The 22,316-nt window shown below is 39.9% G+C and overlaps 1 protein-coding gene across 7 annotated transcripts in view; it reads left to right on the top strand.

The window, feature by feature from the left end:
- Window positions 1-1,646: 1,646 nt before the first annotated feature.
- Window positions 1,647-22,316, top strand: part of TAB3 (TGF-beta activated kinase 1 (MAP3K7) binding protein 3) — a 40,088-nt gene continuing 19,418 nt past the window's right edge. For all 7 annotated transcript variants that reach the window (XR_005952287.1, XM_041399737.1, XM_041399741.1 and 4 more), the window contains exon 1: window positions 1,647-1,951. The gene's annotated coding sequence lies outside the window, so the exon portion shown is untranslated. The remainder of the gene's footprint in view (window positions 1,952-22,316) is intronic.

Genomic DNA, 22,316 nt, shown 5'->3' with positions numbered 1-22,316 from the left:
ACTTGTATGAAGCTACAGTGGTTTGCCAGGTCTCACCGGAGTTGTAGTACAAGGACTTACAGAGGAGCAGTGACAAAGTGACTCAGATGTTGACTTGAAAAATCTGGACCAACAATGACAGGATGAATTAAGACAGTAGCTGAAAAACTCAAAAAATGCTGAAGAAGCCAGGGCACAGAGACTGTCATGTGCACAACATCAACAGCTGTACCAAGGGCTGTTTCTTACATTTTAAGTGAGACTATATATAGCTATGGGAACTATTTATTGGCATAAACAGCACACATTTATATTTGGAAATTATGGATTTTTGCTGAGGAATATGCACTTCAGCATCTTGATAATAGTTCCAATCAGAGGATAAGAATCAAACTCTTTCAGATAAATGTATTGTTGCACCGAGATCCTGTTTACTTCCAGTTTTGCATCTTGCCTCTCCAGAAATGTTAGTCAGGCTCGGCGTGTTTCCGAGGTGGGGATTAGAATACAGGAATTCCTTAATTAACTTCACAGAACCTCTGACCCAGGAGCCGAGGCCTCTGCACAGGGAAGATGACGTGGAGAGTCAGTAATGGCAATACAAGACACATCCCCCCTGCACTTCCAGTCCTCTAGCAGAGACACAGAAGGTGGTTACAGGGCTCTGCATCTGCTCTCATTGGTATCAGTGCAATGGCGTTTCTGTGGCTCTGAAACTGTAAAAAAGACAAAAAAAGTATAAAAGACAAAAAAATCTACACAAGACAGATGCTGTTTAAACAAAGAAAAATATCTAAACACACACATACAAACCCTGAAGAACACAAATAATAGTCTTTATGATTTGTGAAAAGATGCTTTAAACCAGTTTATGCTGGCATACAAACCAGTGTGTAGATGAAAAATCAGTGTACACCCACTAAACCATCTGCAAGGCTCTGCCTCAACAGAAAGATTTCAGCCTCCACAGATGTCAATTAAAAGTTCAAACTGGATCAATCAATTCATATTAATCACAACAGCCCCGAGTCCATCCTGCAAGCAGAGGGACCAAAAAATATTACTTGGACTGGATCATGAGCCATTTGTGTAGGAGCACAGCACACCGACAGCGTTTTTCTGCTCGTAGTTATCCTGCGCTATGTAAGAGCACGCACTGGAACAGATCGTCCATGGAGAGCATGGAGCCCCTTCGCGGGAGACATTCCAGCACCGTCCGGACACAGCCCCGAGCCGTGCGCTCAGGGATGGCCCTGCCTGACCGAGGGCAGATGACCCACTGTGGTCAACCTGACACACTGTGTGACCCTGCCAGCTGCGCCTGGCTGCGCTGTGCACGCACCTGACCGCTGCTGGCAACACCCAGAGAGTAACACCGCAGCTCCAGCCACTGCCCAGCCACGCTCAGGCTTCTCTAGCGGGGGAAACCCGGGACGAGGGTCCAGCACGCAGCACTGTGCCCTGCCCCGGCGAGGGGGAGTTTCGTTTAAAGGCGCTGAGGATTCCCCGGGTGCCGGGACGGGAGAGAGCCCCGGCACGGAATCCCCTCACGCCGGCCTGGCCCCGCCCCCGGCCCCGCCTTCCCCCTCTCGTTGCCGCGCGCCTTCGCGCCCCCGCTCCCCCCGCCGCTCCTTCCTCCGCCAAGTCTCGCGAGAGCCGTGCGGGCCGGCGCGCGCGGGCCGCGCCATGTCGGATGCCGTTGGGCGCAGCCGGGGCCCCGCCCCGCCCGGCGGCCCCAGCGCCCCGCACTGAGCCCGGAAGCGCTTCCCGGCCGCGCTCTGCCCCGGGACCCCGCTCCCTGCTCCAGCCGCCGCTCCCCGCGCCCGCCCGCCGGGCCACGCGCATCTCCCTCTCCCTTTCCTCAGGAGGAGCGGGGGGGCCCCCGCAGCGGGGCCCGGGGCAGAGCCGGGGGGCGGGAATGCAGCCGCCGGAGCCGCAGCCGCAGCCGGAGCCGAGCCCCCAGCGCAGCACGGTGAGGGGGGGCGGCGGTGAGGGAGAGGTGTGGGGGGTGAATGTGGGGGCGGGCAGGGCCGCCCCGCTGCCGGGGGTCAGTGAGGGAGGCTCGGGTGACACCCCCCGCTCCCCCGTCCCGCCGGGCTGTGGGTGTCCCCCCTCGCCGTGTGGGGCGGGCTGCAGCCGTGCCGGGGGCACAGACGGGCTGCCCCGGGAGCAGGGCTGTCCTGCCCTGCGTGGGCCCGGGTGTGGTGACGGGAGGCGGCTCGTGTTGATCCTGGCTCCTGTTTTGCTGCCGCACTCCCACGCACCGAGCAGGGAAAACTTTGGTCTTTGTTTTTGGAGCCCTTTGCGGAGCGAGGCGGGCGGACTGCCCGGGGATCCCGTGCGGGTGTCCCCTGAGCGGGGGCTGTGCTGTCTGCTGGGCCACTGATGCTGCTCTTGCTGCGCAAAAATAAATTAATTAATAAAAAGCAAATGGATTCACAGGTAAACGCTGCCACTGCCCCTTGGACGTGACTGCAGCGCGATGCTGCTGCTGCTGCTGAGCCTTGGCTCTAGAAATAGGAGGCCCCCAAAGGTAGCAAGGCCTTGACTGTGCTCTGTCCAGAGTCTTGGCTTCAGGTCGGGTTTGAGATCTTATCGACTGCTTCTTTTGGCTCTGAGGAAGATTAACTCGATTTTCATTTTAGTTGTTTTTTTTTTAATGTAAGTGGATATGGTGGATGGATGCAGCTCTTATTTATACTGTTCAGTGTTAGTGTAGAACTGTGCAGTCGCTGTGCTTTTGCCCTTGTTCAAACATAACTTGTAACATGATATTGGCCATTGTTTCCCTGGCTTTGGCAAGGAGAAAACAAAGAGAGGAAAGACGATTGCTTAGATGGTTTGGGAGTATCTGTACTTCAGATTTTGGTAGAGATTCCCTGTGTCCAAAAAAATGGAATGGCTTAGATATGCCACACTTGGAAAGTAATGGAAAAACTTAAAGTGAGACACTGTGTTCAGGTAAACATGCATATGACTGTTATGGAAGGTCTCAATGCTAACAGGGTTGAAGATGCTATTCTTCAATCTAAGTAAGTCTTGAGAGTGGTCAGGTCAACCTGTCCAGCTGATGTGTCAATTTGTGTTTGTTATTTTTAGTGCTGGTGTTTACTGTGACAAAATTGAGTAGTATTTCTTTATGGGCTTATGTTCTCTAGCAGGTCCACCTGATCACTAATATTTCCAGAGGACTTAGTATAACTCTTAGAGCTCTTAAAACTTACAGGTAAAGCTTGCCTGGTCAAAGGCCAGTCACTGTTCTGGTAACTTTAATTTTGTTTTCGAGCTCTGCAAGAAAAGCAATACTTTCTTGTGCCCCTCCTTAAGTATATTTGCAGTTAACATATTTCATGTAAAAAGAAGAAATGTTAAATTCATTTCCTCTTTGTAGAGAGAGGAACAGGATTCTTAAAAATAAAGTATTTCACAACATTTGTTAAAGCTTGCACTTTGTCCTGCCTTGTGAATGGTGTCTGTTGACAGCAGCAATCTGAAGAGTGCCTTAACAACCTGTATTAATGTACATATAGACTGTGTCTGTTTGTTCATGAAATTACCAACATACCAAATTTTACAGACATTAGTAAAGAATAATAAAATCGGCATTTAAGCTTTCCTTTAATCTTGAATCATTTGGTTTAAACACAGGTAGCCAGATAAGTATGATGTATTCTTCTTATGAAATTATACTTTTATGGTGTATTTTTTTTTATCTTGTGTCATAACCTTTGCATATAATGATGGCAGGTAAATGTAATGAGGGTATTGTGAGATCTGTGTCAATTCTTGTTCCCTGAATCTCATTGAGGATCCTTTTTTTTCCCATGACTTTTCATCTTGAGGAAGACTAGATCAGTTGAATAGGTCTTGTGAAAACGTATCTGACTTTCAGCCAGCTTTGGTGATGTCTGTGCTGGTGTCTCTCTGTTGAGTTGCAGAGTAAAAGGAAATCCTAATGGAAAAAGACTCCTTTGAAGTCATCCAGGAGAGTACATTGATGTGATTCTTTGGGTTATCCGAAGGTAACTCTCCTCTGTCCCCTCTCAGGAATTATGCTTAATGAAGTTTTTGGTTGCACTGGTCTGTAGAGGCTTTCTCCCGAATTCAAACCTGTGATGATTCATTTTATATGTATTTGTAAACAGCATAAGTAGCCTCAAAGTATGACCTGCAAAAGTGTTCTTCTTGGGGCAAGAGTTACATTGATATGTACTGCAGTTCATAATAAATAGGAAACCTAAGATGTTTTATTGAATTCTTTTTCAAAGCATTTTGTCTTCAACTGGGATGATTTTCAAATCCCTACTTTCACAGCTTCAGTGTTTCAACAAAATCACCAACACAAGGAAAAGCCTTTGATTTACCTTTTTGACACCAAAGGTATTTTAGTGATGATCGAGTCATTGAGTAAATGATCAAATCTAGTAAATTTTTGGTAACGTCAAGTCTAAGTGTGTGCTTAGTCATCCAACTCAACTATGCTATGACACATTCTGCTCTGGGAGCATCTGTGATGCTGCTGTTCCCTCTGCTGTGAGCTGAAGTAGGTGCCGTGCCTGTGTGCTCACATGTAAGCACAAGTAAAGTGTAACTGAAGGTGTTTGCAGTGGAAGTTATTTTTGTTACATGGTATGGGTAAAAGGCAGGTGAAAAACAGCGTGAAACTGAGAGGCTTCATTCACAGCCCGAAACATTACCATAAGCACCTTTGGGGCTATTTTGACTGCATGATAGGTGGTGGAAATATCTATGACTTGTGGTCTTGCAATATCTTTTCCTGTCCCTGTCACTGTGTTTACTCCAACAGAAAAATGAAGCCAAACTGAAAAATGTTGGTGCTACCTAGTACAATAAACTGATACTAGGGATTTGCTTTCAAATCTCTGGCAAGTTTGCTATTGTTGTAGATTGTTTTGGTTTTTTTCCAGATTGGAACTCTTGGTTTTCTCTATAGTACAATTTTTCTCTAGGCTTATTTCTGTATGGGCATAGTAGACTAAAATACTGTCCAAAACACAATATTGGCATTTTTGTGAGAGATTGAGAACCGCTTTGCAGACGTTGAATGTGTGGTGATACCATGGTGCCAGTTCTCACGTGTGAAACTCTCTCCTAAATGGAAAGATGAGTTTTGAAGTACTTGTTTAGACTCGCATGTGCAAATGGTGAAGGTGTTGGTTGAAAACACTGCTACAATGGGTTCTTGTAGTCTGCCAAACCTTCAAGTGTCAAAGTTGTCCTTTGAAAGGCTTTCAAACTGGCAATGTGCTCCTAATACTTAAACAAAATGCTCTCTCCAGCTCCAGGCAAATGGTGATAGTGTAGGTGGTTCTGTGGTACTGAATATCCATGCTGGGTGTCTCCTGCTCTGTGTGAGGAGGGTGGTTGGTCAGCAACTTCTGTGCTCTATCAGTCATTGTTTAAGAAGTGGCACTGTGGTATTGGTATCCAGGAGACTCACGTGCACAACTTCTGGAAAAAACATCACTAGGGCGTTTTCATTGACTTGAGAAGCTGAAATACATGTCACAAAATTCAGTATGTAATACGGTGAGACAATGCCACAGCATTGCTGCTGCAATTCAAGTTGTGCAGCATGTTCTTATTGTTTGGTATTTTTCTTGTTATTTTCTTCTTTTCAAAGATTAATTGTACCAGGTAGATCACAATGTCTGTCTCAGCTTAATGTCACAGTGGAAGTAACATTTCAATATTCTTACACCCCATTGATTACTATGTTGAATGTTTCTCCCTTTTCCAGTATTGTTTTTAAATAGCCAGCCAGCATAGCACTACAGAGTAAAAATGAAAAATGCCATCTCTGCTGAGGTTATATACAGTTTTGTGTTTTTAAGAAGCATTAGTCCTTCAGTTTCTGGTGGGCTTTATTTTATTAAGGGCCTGAGTTCAAAGCAGTGGTATTGTAAAAGCAGTGAATTACCAGGTTTTGTCCTGATCTGGCTCTTTTGTAAGGAAAATTACAGCTCTTTTCAGAGAGTTGTGTAAAGCAGGAGGCTTTGTAAGCAGATAGCCAAGTCACTAAGAGAGAGAGAGGAGGGACGTCATTCTGCTAAGGTAGTATTGAGCAGCCTGGCTGTCACAGCTTGCTGGTGGATCATTAGGAGTGTTTTCTGGAAAACACCTTTCAGCAGATTCTGTTCAGTCTTGTTACATACTCCAAATGAAATACTTTCTTTCAAATGAAATTGCATATCTGCTACAGTGTCCATTAATTGAAAAGTGGATCAATTTATGTGAAATCATGGTTGATCTGGGGACACACGGAGAGTTTTTAGAAAAAGAAATCCTGTTACTATCAGTATTTGTCTTGGATGTTGTGGCAGAAAAAACTTGAACGATTTAATAAAGTGCATTCAGTCCTGAGTGTTTCTTACCAGATTTGGTAAAAAGAGCCACAGCAGTGCTGGTATTTTAATCTTGTTGCAGCTTTATGCTAAAGCATTTTTCCATTCCTTGGTTATATTCTGAGGTGGTTTGCCCCCAAGTCTCATCTGTTTGAACAACTCTTCCTGGTTTACAGTGTCACAGCTGCATTAGAAATGGCTGGCAAAAGGCTTTGCTCGTTCTGTGTATGTTATTTGTCACATTGGTATAAATCCTCAAGAGTAATTTTGTGCCTTCAGTGGGGAGTTTGAGTTTGTATACTTTGGCTTGACTCAAGATGTGGGCATTTTTTCCTAGCACTTGAAAGAGTTACAGATTTGGTTTGTTCTTTCATGTTGGGCATTGGATCAATAATAGTTGATGAATAGGAGATAGTTGGGTTTTGTTGCCTTTTTTTTTTTAGCCTAAATGTTGTGCAAGTTATGAAAGAAATATAGAACTTGGCTTTCATGTGGTTGTTCTTAAAGATCAGCTTGCAGAAATAGTAAGCCAGGTACTAGGCTGTTGCAGAGCATTGCATTTTTTTTCTCGAAATTCTTACGTTTATCTTGAAGGAATAGTAATTCTCGCTGTAATCCTGCTAATGTTGGATCAGAAACTACATGTCTAGATTAAGACAAAGTGTTAATTTGTTGCAATTTCTCTATTGCTTCATATTTGCTAAAAAAAATTATGAATAAGTTAAATTTCTACTAGCAAGCACTACATCAAGTATCTTCTCACTGCTGATTTGAATGTGTTAAAAATTTTAAGTTATTTTCTGGGTATTCTGCTAAAAAGTCACTTTATGTTCTTTCCTGGTAAAAATCAAATTTTAGCTGCTGGTTGACCTGGACATTTGCAAATGTGACTTCAGTAATTGCTGAGTAAGTGTTGTAGCTGCGTTCAGAACACTTACACAAAATTACATTTTAGAACTTTTGTCAGTGCTTTTGTACATTAGCATGGATTTTTTTCATCTCATTGGTAAGTTTCAGATGGACAGCACAGGGGAACAGGTATTTTAGTCTTTTATCTATGCTTTGTTTCCTGCTGTTTGGGCAGCATCATGAAAGTGTGGTTATAAAAATTTGTGTGTTGTTACAACTTCATGGGCATCAATGTTTTATGCAGGTGTTTCACAACAAATCTCATTGTTGGGCTGAATGCTTCATGCATTGTGAGTAAGAACTTTTTCAGTAATTGCTCAGGAATATGTTTGCAGTTTTGTACTTTCTCCTGCTCTTACACTGAAGCTGTTACTTTTCAATGTGTACTGGTTTTAGTGACAGTAAGAATTATCCTTGTTCACATCCAGCTTCCTTCTGTGTTGGTTTGAGTTCATTGGCATTTTCTGGAACAAACATTTTTTAATTATTGTTTTCTTGGAATATCCAATTTAAAGGAAGAGCGGTCAGACAGGGAAGAGAGAGTTTGTACCACATCTGTTGCAGCCGAATTAAGTTCATAAATGGCAGAATGCAGGTTCTCTTAAATGAAATCTGCCTCTTTGCTTTTGAAACCCAGCCTCTAGATACTTTAAAGAAAGTTCCAAGTCAAATAAATGTTCTACCTGCCAATCCCTTTCAAGATTTGGGAGTTGAGGTAAATGAGGCTGAAGGTGGCCTTAGGCCTAAGAGAGACCTGAGTAAGATCAGCTATTTTTGTCTGTCTTTAGAAATTATGATTTACTGTTAAAAAAAAAAAAAAGAGGAAAAAGAAAAGAGAGAGAGAGTCAAAAATCACTTAAGTGTTGAAATAAAGTTCCTTGATCTAGGAGTAAGGGGTCTGTAAGAGGGAAGTGGCTTCTGCAGAGGACAGCTTGAAGTTTTTCAAAGAGTAGAATCCTCTCAGCAGCTCTGTGCAGCAGGTCTTGATGGTCTTAGTTCTATCTGGTGGGTGACATCTTTCTGTAGTAACGTGGACACTGAGGCATCTTCAGTGATCTCTGTAGTTGTTACTCGTGGAGGCACTAGTACCAACAACACAGACGTTTGGTACTGTGATAAACAGTACTTCTATTTCTGTAGGAACACTCAGTCACTTGAAAGCTGCTTTGCCTTAACTGAGACATTTTTTCTGTAAAAGTTGTAGCAAAAATTTATGACACTTCTCCTAAGAGCATATGTTACCCAAGATGTGATCAAGGCATGGAGGCTTGTGCTGCTTGGTTCTTATCTGTACCGTTCAGTTCTTGGGTTTTGATTTCAGAAATCCCAGTGCAGTTTGTTCTCGTGTCTGTCTGTTATGGAGAGGTTGAAACACAGCAGTGGTGGACTGGTGTCTCCAGTCTGATAGAGGATTCCTGTCCTGGAAACACAGAGGAGATGGAAGAAGAGCTCCTGCTTCTCTTAGCTTTTAAGAAATCCATATCTTCTGAAAGAGAGATTCTGCTCACTCTCCTGGTGGTTGGATGAGGTGGAGAATACTTCTTGTTGCCATTCTTGGGCTCAGTGAAGCTGTGGTCCCTGTGGGGTGTCAGTTTATGCATTTGATGGCTCAGAGAACTAGCTGAAGGGGGAATGGTGTTGGGGAGCTGACAGGAAAGGATCAAAAGAAGTCTCTCTTTTGTGAATTGAGTTTTAGAAAGACCCCCCAAAACAAGCAGTTCTTATGGGCTTTCCCCCCGACCACTGAATCCTGTTAAAATCTATACCGTTGTTTTGTCCTGCTTCCTGTAAAGAAGTTTAAAGAATGAGATTCTAAAGTCTCTAAATGTGTTGTCTTTTGGGAAGTTTTGAAAGGTAAGGCTTTTGTGAGCTCTGGAAGAAGAGGAAAAGAAATAAACAGGTTTAAGTGTTAGAATTTCTATGATTCAGGTGAAAGTAGCTATGGCATTGACATTTTGATATGCTTCTTCTTCTGTTTTGATTATGTGCTAGAACACAAATGGCAGAAAGAATAGATGTGTCTTATGAGAAATCTTGTGTCCTTGTGACAGTAGCAAGTTTCTGCTTTGGGGTTACTCTGAATAACTTCTCTTGAGCATAATCCTTGGATTACTCTATCCACTTGACAATTCATGGAGTTTAAGCTTTGCCAGTAGCCTTACTTAGGCAGCCTCGGAGTAAGGACTATAGGTATTTTTAATTAGTTCCTAAGTGCTACTTTCTGAACTTCTTTGTCACTGTTGGTTGTAGTGCCATGGGTAAAAATGGTTGACTGCCACAGGCTTATGTAAGCTGCACTCATTTTTTAAGTTAAACTATTTATGGTACAGGCTTGTTAGTCTTGTCAGAAAATGAACACTGTACATACTTAAGGGGAATGCATTTAGACTTGCTTAGGGCTTTCTTTGTCTGCTTTTCTGAGTTTAGTTTTGTTTTGTTTTTTTTTTCGCTATAGTTGCTTTTATGGGGGTTGAGGGTGATGTTTGTTTTGTTTTCCCAGCAAGTCTATGGTGTACTTAGACTTGTAGGGCAAGTTATTTCTGTGTATAGTAGAATTTGAGAATTATGTAAGCATATTGCATAATCATAAATAATCTTAATTTTTATTAAAATATAATAGAAGTCAAGCAAGGAGAAAAACTTGATGCTTGGGGTTATTTGCTCAGTACTACTAATGATCCCATATTCTGTACTATGAGCATCTTAGTTGTTTGGTTATCTGATAGCATGTAAAGTGTGGCAGAATGCCACTAGAAGACTACCCATTAGACAAATACTCTACCAAAAAATGGATTTTTTTTTTTTTAATATTCAGAAAGTATTTTGGTGATTATTTGAATAATGCATTCTAAAAAAAAAAAAGCAGTTTAACAGCTGTATTACATTTGTAGTAAGCAGTATTTAATTTGGGTTTCTTTAATGGTTAATGATTTTACTAGCTATGAAAAAAGACTGCTTAAACATTGAATGAGTTTTGCTAAGGTGCAAACCTCAAGGTTGAATTGTAATAGGTTTTTATTATACATATATTCAAGTGCATCAAATTTGTTTTAGTTTTATTAAATACTCAAAGATGAGTAACTTCTGAGTATATTACTGTGATTGTAAGACTTTCTGCAGAATAACTTTTCAGGAGGGATCTGTGAGGATTGCAAACTTGTCTTTAGATGTGCTTTAATTCTTGTATGATACTGGATTAAATTCATATCAGTTCTATGTATCTCAAAATTCTAACATTTTTCAATCACAGTGTTCGTGTTTTGTATAGCTTGCCCTGGCTTTTGGATTATTTTCTCTGTTCTCTGCTTCGTATTTGCTAACCCTGAAATTCATAACTAATCTGGTTTGATAGCTTTGTTTTTCCTGTGGTCAAGGCTAAGAACTTTTCCCAGTTCTTCCAAATAAAAAAGAAAATGAAGATTCAGGAAGGCAGGTTTTCAGGAAATTGAGAACAATCAACTACTCCAAGGTTTAGGTTTCTGGCTTGCTTTTGAATATAGATCATCTGGATTTCAAGAAGATGCTGTTTTTTCTATCATTTAACATGGAAAATAAGACTTCTACAAATCTTACATGTTTTCAGTGTCTAAATCACTGAAAGTAAAGTGTGACCAACCAGATATATTGGTTGCAACCAGAACTGTTGGTTGCATAGTTACTTGCAACTATGAGGTTCCTGTGAGTAACAGGAAAACTGCTAAATGGAATCAAAGAGTTACGCTTTGGACTGTGACTTGGACTGCTTTCTTTATGAAAAAGTCTAATTTCTAATAAGTTTTTTTGCCTTACCTGAAGTAAGAGTCTGCTCTGAGGTCTTCGTGGTCAGATCTGATCCTGACATTTTGGTCTAACACTTCTTTCTCTCTCACCCTGGCTGTCTGCTTCTGTCTCAGAGTTTTGTGTCTGTCTATGACACAAGATATTGGAGGGTTTTGAGGGGAGTCAGGGAGCTGATCCAGTTTGTGAGTATGTAGTGTTTGTAAATCAAAGTTTAGCATTAGAGGTGTCCATGTCACTATTTGCTTTTTGTAATGTATAATGCAGATTGAGAATTTCTAATAGAATTTTGTAGTGCTTATATGATTTTTTCATTATGTCATTGAAAATTTCAATAAAATTAATAATAAGTAGAAGATCACTACTACAGTGTTTGAACCTGTGGCTTAATTGTACGCCTGTTTGGGGTTTTTTATGTGTTTCTATTTATTCTGGACTTGATTCAGTTGAATTGAGCATGTATAACTACAGAAGGAATGTCATTACTCTTACACATACTTGGAAATATGTTATTATAAAGGCACTTTCTTGTTCAGCTGTTTTGTCTGTGTACTGTGTGCAGTTCATTAACTTTTCAAATATGTAGAAAGTTACTCTTATAACTCTGACAAATAAAGTAATAGAGATTGTGTACTTGAGGAAGTATGTATGTTGAATGTGTGTTGTCTTCTGCAAATGTTTAAATTTGTGTGAAATTTAATCCTAATCTATTTGAAAATTAGGCAAAATAGTAAGATATTTGAATTAAAAGTACTCCATAGGCTAAACTGTGCAGACAGTAATGGAGAATTAGTGGGTGTTGAGTATCCAAAGTCTTGTGTGTTCCCTGACTGGAGCCCTTCTTGGAAGGTGGCTAAAACAGAGAATCGGTAAGGTTGGATGAGATGGTATTGTAATGTAAATCTGGTAACTGGAGGTTCTTTTGATTGTGGTTCTCAGGTAAATATTGTTAAAAAAGAAAAGAATATGCTTCTCTGAGGTACCTAATTACTTAATTTGCATATTTCTCCAGCAGTTAGAAGGAACAGAAAATCTGCATATGATTTATAGTCAGACTTAACAGGTCTGTTGTGGTATTGCTCAGCTCATCTGGCCATTCACATACTGAATGTGTAGCATTGCTTTCCATCCTGTGGGGGAGGAATGACTCAGAACAAAATCAAATAAGGCTTGTGCTTAAACAGCACTAAAAATGTGAAAGGTTTTCATCTCCTTACTTCTCCTCTCTCTCCTTTCAAAGCAGAGACAACACAAAGCTTACACTTGAGTCTGGGTCGTGTAAATGCTTAGAGCTGAGTTTGTTTGCAGTAATGTTGTGAGAGTTCTGAAGGAGTCATTGGGCTGTTTGGTGAAGCAGAGGGTGTGACTACTTGTGCTATGATTTTGGAATCAAGGCATCAGATTACAATATTATTTTAATATATTTTTGCTTTCAGCTGGTTAGGTTTTTGTTTTTGTTTTGTTTTGTTTTTTAATTCAGAAATGTACAAATCTCTAACTTTACGCTCCTTTGTCCCGGGCTGGCATTTTGTGTCACTGGCCTCAGGGGGGAATGCTCTGGTGGCAGTTGTGCTTGGCTGGCCAGGGGGAGACAGCATGTCATTTTAAACTTCAGATTTTTCTACTGTCTAGCCTCCTGTTGTATATAAGACTGCATTGTATTTGTGGGAAGATATGACCTTGATATTTTTTCTTGTTTTTCCCCTCTGTGTTTTCTGTACATGATGCCCCTCTAAGACTCAAGGGAGTTAAACGAGAAGACTGGTTTGAAAAGGTTGAAATTCTTAGTTACTAATTGAAGAGCTGGGCATGCTCCACATTGTTGCTTTCTGCAAACCATATGGACACTCCTACTTCTTAACAGTAAAGAGGCTGGGAGATTGGTTAAAGAACTAAATACCACGTCTCTTCTTTTACTTCAGTATCTAAGCAAAGGAAACCATTGTGGCATATCAGGTAAAAGAAAGGTTTTTGTGTTTTGTAGTGCATCTGAAACACTGAAATTGTTGGGTGGGTGTCAGTTCCAGTCTTCTGTTCTGATGGAGGTGAAGAGCCCTGAGCACAGCACAAGTACCAGAGCAAGCTCAGTGTAGTGCAGAGAATATTTCAATAGTTCTTTACCTATTGCTTTACTGAGTTACCCACAAAACTCCATATATCCTAAAAGAAGAGAGAGGTCTATTAAAACAAAGAAGGACATGGATTTTGGAGGCTGCACCTACCGTGAACTGCTGGACAGCATCTTTTTGGTTTTGAGAAGTGAAATAATCCAAACCTCTTTAAGAGTAGAATGAGTTAGTAACTATTTTAGGTTGAAGCTGTCTTTGAGCCCTAATGGTTTTTTCTTCTTCTTCTAAAGCAGGATTATGAGGATAGCTTCCTGAAAGGGAAATGAAATCAGTGCAGTTCATCCTACCAACCTTAATGGAGTACAGTAAGGCAGATCAGTGTGGAAATGATTTGGCTTTAGAGAGATGCTGATTGCTCAAAGTGTTTAACTTGCATGTGTAACTTATATTTGGAAGGATATTTGTCATGTAGAATAAAAAATAAGGTATTGTAAAAATACGTTGAAATGATACTCTTGAAATTGTGAATAGGAACTTTTGGGTGAAATGCTTTGAAGAGTCAAGTACTACTTATTCCTGAAAGTTCCAGAAGGTGGGCCTCATTCATTTTGTCTCATATTCAGAGATATATTTGTACCTTTTTTTTTCAGTATCTCTGCCTGATGAAAGTGACATTTAGTTGTAACGTCACCGTCAGCGGGCGGTGCAGTGTCAGCTGTGGCAAGACTGCCTGAGTAGTCAAGGACCTCTTTCCCTCTGCTTCGTATACCACAAGGCTGATTCTGTAAAGCCACAGGGTTGTTCAGCATGTTCTTTCTATAGGTTGCAGTCACAGGCTCTGTGAAAGAGCATCCAGCTCTATCATCACAAAATTGGTAATTTATGCTTAGGTCTATGTAAAAAGTTGCACATGCTCCAGCCAGGAATTGTGTTAATCTCATCACTTGGATTTGAAATTTTCTGGCCTGGTGTCAGACCAACAAAAATAAACAAATGTTATGACTGATGACCTGAATACTGCCAAACTGCTTTTGCAGGCAGTGTCATTGAGTTGAGTAACCATGGTGTCCAGACTGCAAACACAGCTTTGGTTAACCTGCCAAAGTCATGGCTTAGCCTTGGGGAGAGAGCTAATGTGTGGGTTTTAGGAGGAATTTGTGCTTCTATGTAACTATAGCTGACCTATGAGTGATGATAATTCATTAATCTTCCAATTTAATTTTAGTACAATAACAAAATTAGAATAAATGTTAGAAAAAAGTCAGTTTAAAATTGTACCCAGAGTGCACAGAAGAGCATGAAAGTTATTTGATAGTACAAAGACTGCTGTATTATTAGAATATAATTTTCTAGTCATAAGTATTGATTGTTTTTTCAAATATACAGGCTTTGGATACTACATTGAGTTGGGAACAGAAGAATTTACCAAGTAGCTATTAGATTTTGAATTTGGCAGAAGCAATAAATACAAGAAAAATAAATAATAAATAATAAATTTAAAAAATAAATAATAAATATATTAACAAGCATATATACATACGCACACACACACACGTATAAATATAGTGAAAAGGTGTCACTGCCTTTAGCAGTAGATTTGGATTTAGGTAATCTTTAAAATGCCTTCTGACCCAACCAATTCTGTGCCTCTACCAGAAATTAATTTTGTTCATGAAAAGGTTTAATGTAGCTGGCTGCAATTTTTCAGCTGTTATCTGTAGTTTCTCAGGTGTTAAACCCACCTGGTTTGGAGCTCTCTGTAGGAAGAGGATACTCTAAAGCTTTCATTAAGTAAAGATACTGGATACTCTTCAAGGTCTGAAGCTGTACAAGAATTTTGGCAGGATTGCATTTTAGGATGAACAACTGTATTCATATTGTAGTCTTTCCATTATCTCTTTTGGCTTATCCCATTTCTGGCCAAGATGATAGAACAAATGAATCTGAAATAATATTGAGACTTCCTTATAGAGATTTGCTATTCAAGCAGTTCCATAGACAGGAGGGCTACAGCTTTATCTGAGTGTTGATTGTTTAAATACTACCTTACGTACCAATGCTTCTTCCTGCAACAAATGTAACATATGGAAAGAAGGGGAGAGGGGAAACAGCTTTCCTTTCACCAGACCTTTTTTTTTTTTTTTTTTTTAATTACCCTATTAGTATTTTTTAATAGACAGTGCTGAAATTAGCGTAGAAAGAAAGCATTTCAAAATGTCTGCGTCGTGTGGTATCTAAGGCACATCTCCCCAGAAAGTCCATTTGGGGCTAAGATGAGATAATGTTACTAGAAGATGATTGTGGTTTGATGTTGCAGAAACATTTTTGTTAGAAACAACAATCTAATTTTAAGGTGTTCTTCCCTCTCTGCCCCAAAAGCAAAAAGAAAAAAAAAAAAAAAAAGATGTAAAAAGCATAATCTAGGCTATATATGATATCTGTATGTATACATATATAGCTCATACACATACATGTCTGTATGTATTTATGTTGTTGGCTGATAATTTTTTATTTTACAGTGTGTCCTGCTTTGCCCAACGATATTGGGTACAGCAGTTCCTGACTATGGCACACGGTCGAGCACCTCTACATGTACAGGTGTGGTCATGGATAACCTCAATGTGTCAATATGTTATATTGCAGTAAACCTAAGTAACATCAATATAATGTGGTGTGTAACCTCTTTATGCGACTGTCTTGCAACACTCCCATGAGCAGCTATTCGTGCAAAGACTTGTCAGAAGATACCACAGAATCAGCAAGGTCCATGTTAGATCTCCTCATGTTAACAAGTTCTTCTGGAATGGTAGAAAAGACAGGCATGCTGCGTAACTTGTTAATCGTATTTTATAGCAATTATTCGTGTCAAAGAAATTTACACAGTCAGGCCACCAAAGTTTAATTCTAAACTTTAAAAATGGAAGTTGATGTTTTCTGGTGTAGTGAGTATTGTTCATATTTTTCTATATTGTTCTGTATTGACTCCTGTCTCTTTGTTGTTTTTTTTTCTCTGTCCACTTTCTCCCTTTTTGTTTTTTACTTTTTGTTCCTGTTTATATGTGCTTGTCTGCTTCCCTCCTCAGTTTCATGTGTGAAGAGTCATATCCTCCATCAGTTTGTGTTTGCTGGGGATCCTGAAAGGTGGTTCTGTCATCCTCTCACTCCACTTGTTTCCAATCTAGGGTTTTTCCTCTACTTTCCGTGGCCGAAGGGAGGAGAGGCTGGTGGTCTTCATGTCAGAGTGTTGAATGTTGTGCTTCCCAATATAATTTTCTCCTTTCTGAACTGGCCATACTGGGTGTAGAAATGTAGGGAATCAAGTGTGCAGGCAGTCTGTTGATGTTGCTTTTTGCAGAGTTGTCACTTATATGGGCTGCTAATAAACTTACACAGGTCACTTCACTTGAAATTAGTGGTAATTACAGTCTCTCCTGTTTCTGCAGGAAAAGGAATACTTTTACTTTATGGTGTAAATATGCTTTGTGATCATTTTCTCAATGATGCAGAAAAATATAAATGTTTAAGATAAGGTGTGTTACAGAAATTGTTTGCATCCTGTAAAGCTTTTCCATATATGCAGTTATCAACAAAGTAGAAAGCTTTGATTCAGTGTATTGCATATAAAGTGTTTTCAAGATTTGTCATAGAAAAACTAATCGGAGACTTAACAGCGAAACTGTACTGGTCTGTTTATTTTGAACTCTTGTTTGCAACACTACTATGGCAAGCCATCACAAAAGTCTTACGGATATTTCAGAAGCAGGAAACCTGATGTTTAAACAGTTGATTTAGAATTTTTGTCCTCTTCTTTATGCCTTGATAGTTGTTTAATTCTAATACTTCAAGTTTTAATTCAAATAGATGAAATTTTCTGTGGTAGCATAAGAGATTAGATTTTATTTTTCAAGTTTTGTTATTACAACTCATCCTATTGCTGGATCGCAGCATGATTGACTAAGTGAATTTAAATTTTGTAGTTATTGCACAGCTTCAGCTCATTCTGAGAGGATGGCCAAGCTTTTTTCATAAAATTGTTTTCTAAACCTCCCAAGTAAAAAATGGTTAAAAATTCAAATAGTATAGCCCTGAATGTGTGAAGTGCATTGGTGTGCCTTTTATAGAAGTATCTGCAGGCTTAGACAATCAGCGTGATTGTGTTGCTTTTTACTCTGCAAATGGAGCCTCTTTCAGTTTTATTGATAATAATTCATTTGTTTAGAGCAGTCATTTTTAATAGGGAGAAGCCCAAGTCAAAGTGAAAAAGTAAAGAGAAGTGAGGGGCACATTTAGGCGAATTTTGTGACTAGCCATTGAAACATGTAACAGCTGATTTATGAGTGTAGATAACACCATAATTTTACAAGTTCAGTGTGAGTAATCCAAGTTTGGTGGATTGGTTGTTTGGGTTTTGTAAAAATGATTTCTCTCTTCAGACTTTTTGCAACTTCTGGCTTTAGTGAATTCTTACTGATCTGAAGTCCTGCAAAAGTACTTGCAGTGTTTCATTTTGTAGAAGCATCTTGTGGAAAGACTTGTGTTTTGACTTGTAAATATACCTTGGGAACAAAGCCTGTTACATACGAATGTTTCACAGGTAAATTCAGTACGTGGCAATAAATTTGTCATGTAGGAGTAGGAGTTAATGCTGTGAATCACCTTGTGTAGGAGCTACTAAACATCTCAGCCTGGAACTGAGAATATTGAATTCCTGTTGTGCTGGTCAAGATTCAGACTGGTGCCCTGCAGATGACTCAGTGTCCATAGCAATATTTGGAGACATTGCTTCTTTGAGAAGTGTTAATCTCAAAGTTCTGAGAAGGAAGAAGGCTCACTTTCTCAAACAGATTGTGTATGAAACAATAGTCCAGTACTTTTGCACTTTGTTAGCTCTGTTCTCTTCTGTATAAACCTCAGCTTCTAGTAGTTGCTAAACTTGGAAATATGAATAGCAGACTACTTAAAAATGAAGAAAAAACTGAAGTTTATGATCCATGGATTTACAGTAGACCTTCTCCAATGCTTTATAGTATATACTCAGTTTCACATTTTCTTGTATCCTTTCTGGCTCATTTTGATTCCCAGAATAGGATATCACTACCAAAAACTTTTTGCATCATCATAAAACTGCTTTTATCAGGGCCAACACAGAAGTTGATGAATTAGGAAATCTGACAGTGTACTGTTCCCTGCAGGATTTTTCCCAGCCACAGCCTCATTTCAAGTGTTCCGTCAGAAATCATAGATCATATGTTCTCGTAAGAAAGGCAGTTCATTGTTCTCACAGCTTTGGGAATAGTCATGATACTTGTGCTAACCTCAGGATTATCTGTGAGCTGTACTAACTCACCTGCATTTGCAGCTTGTAGTTGTGCCTCACGTTCTACAGAGCCCTTCTGGAAGCTGGTATTTGTGGCATGGTAGCATCATTCCTGCCTTGGAAACTTTCTCTTTTGTAACTTTGCTCTGTAGTGAGAGCTGCTTCTGCTCATTCACTGGAGTGAGAGAACCCATCAGTTCCTTCAAAGTACTTACTGCTATGTGATGTGGCCTTTCAGTGTATGAGAGGCTTAGAGGAAATATTAGGGGATGCCGCTTCTCTTCCCCGGCTAGCTGATGTTGAGAGTGGGGGGCGGCAGTTTTTCCCCCTGGAGCTCCTTGAATCCCAGTTGTCAGTTGTTTCGGCGCAGTATAAAACACAGGCAGCGCACAGGGATCCCAGGGAAACTTTATTTGATGGTGTTTCTTCCCCTCTTTCTTCCTGGGCCCCGACCACGGGGCCAACAAAGACTTATATCTCAGGGGAAAGGCAGGGGCAGACCCAACTTCCAACAAATCAGGAGAGTTGTGAGTAAAACCCCAGGCAGGGAATAACAGGAGTGAACCAATAAACTTCCAAGGAAGAAAAACAGTTTTAGGAAATGGGTAAAGTTTGGAGAAATAGAAACTAGAAACTATCTGACGACATTTCTGGGAAAAGGGTGGAGACAAAAGAAAAAACCAGCACCAAGGAAAAATACTAAATCACAAATCAAACCATAGACCCACTGATAAAACAAAAAGCACGATACAACAAGGGGAGACTTCTTACCAAGGTCTGTCATAACAGGATGAGGGGCAATGGTTTTAATGAAGTGGGTTTAGATTGGACATAAGGAAGACATTTCTGATGAGGCTGGTGAGACGCTGTAACAGTGTGCTCAGACAGATGATGCTCCATTGTTAGCAGTGTTCTGGGTCATGCTGGACAGGGCTTTGAGCAACCTGGTCTAGTGCCCCCTCAGCAGGGCTTTGGAACTGGGGTGACCTTTGAGGGTCTCATCCCAACCATGCTGCAACTTACTTAGCAGAGGAATTACTGGCCAAGATCTTCTTAGCTACTTGCTGAAAGGAGTATCGTTGTTCCAGTTAAGTAGTCTTCTTATTATCATTCAGTTTTTACTATCTCCCGGTGTAATGTAGTTATTAAAAAGTTAATTCTTTAGTTATTAAAAGTAAATTCTACTTTGTGGAGGTTTGACTTTCTATATGGGATAGGGATGAGTTTTACCCCTTTTGCTTCCAAAGTAATGGAATAAATAATGTCTCTATATAAATGTTTAGTTGGAAAATTCAAGTTTTGGATTCCTTATTGCAAAGACTTTGAGGCGCTGGAGCATGTTCAGAGAAGGGCAATGGAGATGATGAAGGGTCTGAAACACAGTTCTCTTCAGGAGCAGCTGTGGGAGCCATGTTTAGCTTGGAGAGAAGGAGGCTTTAGGGGTGACCTTATTGCTTGCTTCACCAGCGTGTAAAGAGGTTGTAACCAGGTGGGGGTCTGTCTCTTCTTCCAGATAAGTAGAGGTAGAACAAAGAGAACTGGCTTTGAGTTGTGTCAGGGGAGGTTCAAGTTGGATATGAGGAAAAATTTCTTCTCTGAAAGAGTGGTTAAACATGGGAACAGGCTGCCCAGGGAAGGGTGGAGTCACCATCCCTGAAGTGTTCAGAAAATGAGTAGATGTGGCACTAGGTGATATGGTTTAGTGGGCATGGCGGTATTTAGTCAGAGGTTACACTTGATGATCTTGGAAGTCTTTTCCAACCTTAATGATTCTGTGATGTAGATGGAGGAGAGAAAACAGTAACTGCTTTCTGTTTCCACCCCCTACATCTCTGTTGACACACTGGTTAAATGTTTCCAAAGGCCAGGATACTGTCGAGATACTCAACACTAGTTCATTTCAATGTTGATGGCCCATAAGGATGGCAGAGCGCACTTAAACGGGGAAAAGCAAAGCAAATACTAAAGCACACAAAACAACATAAAACACATGCTTAAGAAAGAACAGTGATTGCTAATGATTTTTTGAATTTTGTAACAACCTGTGTAATTAACATGCTTGTGCACAGTTACAGACTAAACCTTTTTTGCTTCAGTCGTGTTTCTAGGCAATGTCTCTGTTCAGCCAGAAATGGTTTTGCTCTGCCCAGGTTTCTGTTACCTCAGAGTTATATATTATTTTTTTGTGATACAGACACACCGCACTGTATCGCAATATTACTCATTTATAGAGTCTGTGGGAAGAGTTTCAAACATGGATAAAATTGATCACTGCTTAAGTTTAAGCTACTGGGAAAAAAAACCCCAAACAAGTGAAGGAATGATTTTGATGCTCTACACTCCTTTTTCATCTGAGATGATAGTGTTGTAATCATGCTGACTTTAATGATTAACGTTCCATTTCAGTACTCTGAGCTGTTCTAGGCCATCATGTGACACATCTGGGTAACTGTTGTGTAGATAAATGGGCAGGGATATGGAATTGTCAGGAGAGCTTGTATAACTACCATAAGAGATCAATTGGTCAAGAGTGATAGCTTGTCAGCTTTATTTTCACTTTCATTCTGCTGTATACCTCTTTTTTGTGCTTCACATTGCCTTCCTACCATCCAGGGGTTTTATGATCTTTTACACAAGTGAACGACTGTTCATCAGAAGACAGTTTGCCAAACCATGAAGCTGTGGTTTTACTGATATAGCCAGTCATTCAGAACAATGTCAGCAGCATGCTGAGCTCAGCTTTAAACATTGACTGCTTGTATTTTGCTTTGTTGAACTTTATTAAGTCTGTGTGAACTGACAAAATGTCTTTTAAGTTCTGTTGTGTCTTTCTTACTGTGTGAAGCAATGCAGTCTCAAAGAGGTTGGATGTATTACCCTGTAAATAAAGAAAACTTCTCTTAACAAATAGGCATTCTAATTTCTGAGGTGGAAAAGCTAGGTTGTGCCTAGCTATAGATAATCCTAAACATTATTTTAGCTGCACAGTTGCAGGGAAAATAATCTTTGAGGTTTCTCTTATATCATGTTTATACAGTGAGGGTATGACTGAAGATGGGTGTGAGGAAAAATTGCTCTTGGCACTGTTAAAACACTTTAGTTTCTTGTATTTCTGAGATTTTAAGATCTTCTACCTAGCAAGTCTTTGTGAAGGTGTCACATTACCATAAAATCATTTGCCTGCCTTTGCTGCAAGAGCAATCCAACGTTTTAGCTGGATTGATGTAAGTGTTGTGATATTAGTGGGATGAGTTAATTGTTTTTGCTTATTTGTATGGTTAAATAAAAGCAGACTTAGTGTACAAATCTGTTGTCTTCATTTTCAACATTAGAATTAATAGGTTGTGATTATTTTTAACAATTACAGCCAGTGTGATTTTCTACTGCAGGCATGCACCTTTAAATTTGAGGTAGCAGTGGTTCTAGAGGCTGCTCAAGGATTAGAGGTGGGATTACATGATTGCATCTGCAGCCAGGTCATATGCTGGGCATGTTTACAAGGCTCTAATTGATACCTATTAAACAATAGGTATGTGTGGGATGGGATGTTAAAAACCACGTTTTTGCATAGTTAATCCTTTGTGTGAAGCACCTCAGTTTGAATTTTTATATTTTATCTTAAATGCCATGGTTCTGTACAAGCTGATTTACAAAAATGTTGCTCTTCAACAGCTTTTCTATTTGCAGTCACTGTAGGAAGTACCACGATAATTATACACCTTAACATCTACTTGAGTACTGAAATACAGAAGTGGAATTAGAATGTGATGATGCAGTAATGGCTGAAATCATATTTTATTTGTTAAAATGACAGTAGCAGCTAAAGTCCCAAATATACTAATACTCAGTCTAATAAAGTGCTTTCTAAATATGTTGTCTGAGCTAATTAGTCTCTTGTCT

The sequence above is a fragment of the Onychostruthus taczanowskii genome, unplaced genomic scaffold (genome assembly GCF_017590055.1).
Source record: "Onychostruthus taczanowskii isolate IOZ18803 unplaced genomic scaffold, ASM1759005v1 scaffold17, whole genome shotgun sequence".
NCBI lineage: Eukaryota > Metazoa > Chordata > Aves > Passeriformes > Passeridae > Onychostruthus > Onychostruthus taczanowskii.
Note: the sequence above shows the minus strand (reverse complement) of the source record. Positions and strands in the feature narration are given on the sequence as shown.